Genomic DNA, 6,000 nt, shown 5'->3' with positions numbered 1-6,000 from the left:
AAATTAAATAAGGGTAAAGTTTGAATGTTATAGGGTCAGTCAGCAGCTTTGAATACGCTGAAGGCTTAGTCAAGGCTGTTTACTCCATTCAAACTTAGCTAGAAATGTGTCATTTCGTGTTTAAATATTCAGCGTGTGCCGATATATCGCAGCTATAGGGGGCGATATATCGCAGCACGTAGATACGGAAAACACGAGACGATGCACGGTCGCCTCGGGCATACTGGCCCAGGCGATATATCGCCTATAGGGGGGCGATATATCGCCTCCTCCAGCATAAATTCAAACATTTTTTAATTCTTTTCCTTCCAGCCATTCAAACTTCTTCAAAAGTCCAGCATCTTTTGAACGAGTCTTCAGCCTCTGCTGAACGATTATTCAAATGATTTTCACCTAAAAAGCCATTACTTTTATTCAAGTAAAATCAAGATACTTTCATTCCCAAACTCTATAAATAGGACCTAGTACCCAGCCATTATTCACCTTTTGCTCTAAGTTCAGAAGCTGCTAGTGCTAAGTGAGTGTGAGAGTGTAAACACCTGGTTTGGGAAATCATAAGCTTAAACATCATAAGCTTATCAAACACTTTGGGAAGTGAGGTTCTATAGTATTTCAGTTGTGGTGTAATTTGATCTTACAAGTCTTTGAGGTAACCAAAACTCTAGTTCATTTGTTTTAAGTTATTTTCCCTTCTCTTAATCTTCTACTTAGTCTCCTAACCCCATTTTATTTTGGTTAGGAAATCTAAGCTCTTGAGCGCATAAGTTTTGGTAAGTGTAACTTTCAATGGTTTAGTCTTTCCATCCCTTTCATTTAATCTCTTTTCTTCTTTAGACTCACTCTTTTTAATGGTTATTAGGAGTGTTCCAAAAAGTCCCAACTCAGTCCACATATCCCGGTAACTTTGGTAAGGTAAATAGGCTAGAATCAATATGTTATATGCTTATGTTATCTTATGCTTTATGTTATTAAATGTGTTATGAATATGTATGTTTGTAGGCTTGGGCTTATGCCCTATTTGACTAACAAGACCCCAAAAAGATTATGGGCATATGCCTACTTAGCTAGTAGGACCCCACTAATCTCATGGGCATAAGCTTGTTTAGTCTATGGGACCCCAAGTAATAATGGCCATTATAATAAGTGTATGTATTAAGTGTTATGATATGTCTTTACGTTTATTATGAAATTTATGTGTATGACTATGTGTTAGATTTTCCTTGCTGGGCATTAGGCTCATTCCTTTTTGTTTTATGTGCAGGAAAATAGCTTTAGAGGCGGTAAGATTCGTGACGCTTAGAGGATGTGTATCAATGATGAATGGAGTCAAGGGGCCGAGCGTTATTCGATTCAAGGATGTAGTCTCATTTTACTTTTTTATGGTTTTACATGTATTTTCCGCATTTTCTATGTAACTCTTTTCATTTTAAGTTATTTTTGTTTTAAAGACAATGGGTACCCATATCCTACTTATTCTTATGAAAGTAACCTTTGTTTCTATAAGTTTATAATAAATTATGGTATTTTCGCAAATGTATGTTTTAGTAAGAAATTTGTATGTATAGTTCGATAATGGTCCAAGAGTCTAGATTAGTGGGTCATTACAGTTGGTATCAGAGCAATGGTTCCTTTGCATGAAGTTCTCCTCGATACACACGCTCGAAGCTCCAAATCTGACCGCCAAGTAAGTGTTTAAGTTACAAGTTACTTTGCCTATGAGTATAGCTAACAACTTTAGTGTTTATGTTTCAGTTAAGAATGAACGGAGCTTTAACCTACCAAGATATCCGAGCCATTAAGGCCTTAAAAAGAATAAGGGAGCCAAGAAACACCATAGGAGCCCTAGAAAGGATCACTCGAAGGTTGCTTTTGTTTCACCAAGAGATAGGTGGCCTTCAAGAGGCTAAACAAATAATGCTAAGATCAACAGAACAATATGTATTAGTAATTAGGTTGTTTAAAGATTTCCATCCTGTAATAGCATCTTTAGAAGAAATATGGGAAGAAATGCATGAGGAGGATGAATTACCATTAGCAATGAGATACTATTTCCTCTTAGTTAGGTTTACCGCAAAATTTGAGTTTCAATTCACAAATGAGCAAAAACATAGGATTCTCACCAACCTTCCTAGGGGACGTTTCGATGCACATGATAATGATGATTATGAGCAAATAGATGATGATATGCTAGATGACGGATCGGATGTAGAAGATCCCGATTTTTAGATTAGTAGTTTTTATTTGTTTTATTTATTTTTTATTGTAATAAGTGAAATTGTTTTCCAAATGAATAACATGCTATTTGAATATCATGTGTGAGTTTGATTTTATTTTTGCAATCATAATAAATACTAAATAAAATGAATAATGACTGAGTTCGGTGAGGGTGGATACAAATCAATGAACCTGGTTTCCTTATTGAGAGTTAGGGGGCCATAGTAGTGGGAACGATTTTACTGATCCCAGCCCTCCCTCAATATGGTTAACTTCGGAACAAAGATAAGTTTCGAGCCTGAGAATTAAGTCATATAGGATGATTAGAAACACACTTAGAAAATAAAGATGACTTGTTTTTTTTTCTAAGTATAGAAACCCACTCTGAATATAAATAAAGACTTATATAACTTTTCATAAAAAGTCATAATAAATAGGTTTGAGTTATGCTTGTTTTAGAATAAGTTTTTTCCTTAGAGCCTATTAGGAAAAGTTCTAACATGTTTCTTTCAACTGTTAGAACTCTGCTACGATGTTTCTCCGAAGATCTGCACGCACCAACGGAAACGCCTCCAACGATGTTCCAGCGACCAATGTGGTCCATGCAGTTCGCCGAAGGGGAGTGCGTGCTACTGCCCGCCGCAACGCGCCGGCACAGCCAGCTGACAACACAACAAAGATTGCCAGACTGCGACAGCAAGTCGAGGAACTTCTGCAGCAACAACGCCAACAGGCTCAATCTTAGCCGCAGCCGCAGCCACAGCCAATGGCCCCAGCACCCCAACAAGTTGGTCCGTATGGGGGATGGCCTATGACGAATTACGCGCCGTACCCAGTACAGCACATGGAGCCAGTGTACGAGAGGTTCCGCAAGCAGCACGCTCCGAACTTTGAAGGAACTACGGACCCCTTTGAAGCAGAAGAATGGCTAAGGAATGTGGAGCCGATCCTAGCCCACATGAATCTCAGTAATGCGGATCGCATATCCTGCGTCTCGTCCTTGCTCAAGAAGGATGCCAGGACATGGTGGGACTTGGTCCAGCAATCCCATGATGCTGCCACCATGACATGGACCCGATTTGTGGAGCTCTTCCACAAGAAGTACTACAATTCGGCGGTACTCGCTACAAGAGTTGAGGAGTTCACCAACCTGAAGCAGGGTACTTTAACAGTGGCGGAATATGCTCGTCAGTTCGACCGCCTAGCAAAGTTCATGGCAGAGATGGTTCCAACCGATTATCTGAGGGTGAACAAATTCGTGAGAGGACTCCGACCGAAGATCGAGATGGGGGTTAAACTAGCGAACCCGGGAAACACTTCATATGCTGACGTTCTTGAGACGGTAATTGAAGTAGAAAGGTTGCAGGCCAACGTAAGCAAAGAAGAAGCCAGTAAGCCAGAGCCCAGACAGCAGAGCCAACCTCAGGCCAGTCGGAACAAAAATCAGTCTAGCAATAGCGGCAACAATCAGTCCAACAACAACGGTAACAGACAGAAGAGAAGGCATCCTGACAACAAGCAATCTGACAACAATAAAATAGCACGACCAAATAATGGGGGAAATAGGTCGGGCTACGTGGAATACCCGCCATGTGCCAAATGTCAGAAGAAGCACCCCAGAGAATGCCGCGCCAACACCAAGGAGTGTTTCAATTGTGGCCAAGAGGGGCATCGCAAGAAAGAGTGTCCTCAGCAAAAGCCAGAAGCAAAGAAGGATGAAAAGATGGTTCCTGCTCGGGTTTTTGCTTTAACCCAAGGAGAGGCGGATGCTAGCAACAAGGTTGTCACAGGTCAGGTTTCCATCCTCAATAATTTATGTCATGTATTATTTGATTCGGGAGCCACTCATTTGTATATTTCGTTAGGAATGATAGATAAACTAGACAAACCTAGTGAAAGATTTAGAACTAGGTTTGTAACCGAGTTGCCTTCGGGCAAAGTAGTTCTATCATCACGAATTATATGAGGCGTACCAATCAAGATTGAGGACAAGGAACTAGAAGGAGACCTGATAGAACTGGTGATCAAAGACTTCGACGTCATACTAGGCATGGATTGGCTAGCACGGCATGGCGCAATGATCGACTGCAGACGCAAGAAGGTGATGTTCGAGACTCCTGACGGCCGGAAACTTTGCTTCATGGGACAAGCTTCAGGATTGCGCACCCCATTAGTGTCATCTCTCAAAGATCAAAGAATGATGGAGAAAGGATGCCAAGCATTCTTAGCCAGCATCACGAATGTGGAGAATGAGACGCCGCTTAAGGTTGGAGATGTTCGGGTTATACAAGAATTTCCAGAAGTTTTTCCCGATGACTTGCCAGGATTGCCGCCAACTCGAGAAATAGACTTCACGATAGAATTAGTACCAGGCACCGAGCCTATCTCTAAGGCACCATACCGGATGGCACCTACGGAACTCAAGGAGTTAAAGACGCAACTACAAGAACTCCTAGACTTGGGTTTTATTAGGCCAAGCCATTCACCATGGGGAGCTCCGGTACTATTCGTGAAGAAGAAGGATGGAAGTATGCGGATGTGCATAGACTATCGTGAGCTGAACAAAGTGACGATCAAGAACAAGTACCCGCTACCTCGGATAGACGATTTGTTTGATCAACTCCGAGGTGCGACTATATTTTCTAAGATCGATCTACGGTCCGGGTATCATCAGCTCAAGGTAAAGGGAGAAGATATCCCTAAGACAGCCTTTAGGACTCATTAAGGACATTACGAGTTCTTGGTTATGTCTTTTGGTCTTACTAACGCGCCAGCCGCGTTTATGGACTTAATGAATAGGGTCTTCAAAGACTACTTGGATAAATTCGTCGTTGTGTTCATCGACGACATTTTAATTTACTCCAAGGACGAAGTAGAGCACGAGGAACACTTAAGGTTGATTTTGACGCGATTAAAGGAGCATCAACTCTACGCCAAGTTCAAGAAATGCGAATTTTGGCTTTCGCAAGTGGCGTTCCTCGGGCACATCATATCAAAAGACGAAGTTGCAGTAGATCCATCGAAGGTAGAGGCCGTGAAGGATTGGCCTAGGCCAAAGAACGCGTCAGAAGTAAGAAGCTTCTTAGGGCTAGCAGGTTATTATAGAAAGTTTGTAGAGGGCTTTTCTAAGATAGCCACTCCACTTACCAACCTGACCCGGAAGCAACAAAAGTTTAACTGGAATGATAAGTGTGAGGAAAGCTTCCAGTTACTTAAGGATAAGCTTTGCTCAACACCAGTACTTAGTGTACCGACACCCAACGATAAATTCGTTGTCTACTGCGATGCATCAAAGCTAGGATTGGGATGCGTGCTGATGCAAAACGACAAGGTGATAGCCTATGCCTCACGTCAGTTAAAGGAGTATGAGCAACGCTATCCAACTCACGATATGGAGTTGGCAGCGGTGGTCTTTGCGTTAAAAATCTGGCACCATTATCTTTATGGAGAACGGTGCGAGATTTATACGGACCACAAGAGTTTAAAATACTTCTTTACGCAGAAGGAGCTCAACATGAGGCAGCGCAGGTGGTTAGAGTTAGTCAAGGATTACGACTGTGAAATCCTATACCACCCAGGGAAAGCGAATGTAGTTGCCGATGCACTTAGCCGGAAAAGTTATGGGAACTTAGCAGCCTTATCCGGTATAGAAAAGCCACTACAGCAGGAGCTTATCAGTGCTGGAATAGAAATGGTTGTAGGCAAGCTGGCTAACTTGTCTATCCAATCAGATTTGTTAGAAGATATACGAATTGGTCAGAGACATGACGACACACTAGCAGCACA

Source organism: Humulus lupulus, chromosome 2 (genome assembly GCF_963169125.1).
Source record: "Humulus lupulus chromosome 2, drHumLupu1.1, whole genome shotgun sequence".
NCBI lineage: Eukaryota > Viridiplantae > Streptophyta > Magnoliopsida > Rosales > Cannabaceae > Humulus > Humulus lupulus.
The sequence above is the reverse complement of the archived record's forward strand: the minus strand, read 5'-3'. Positions refer to the sequence as shown.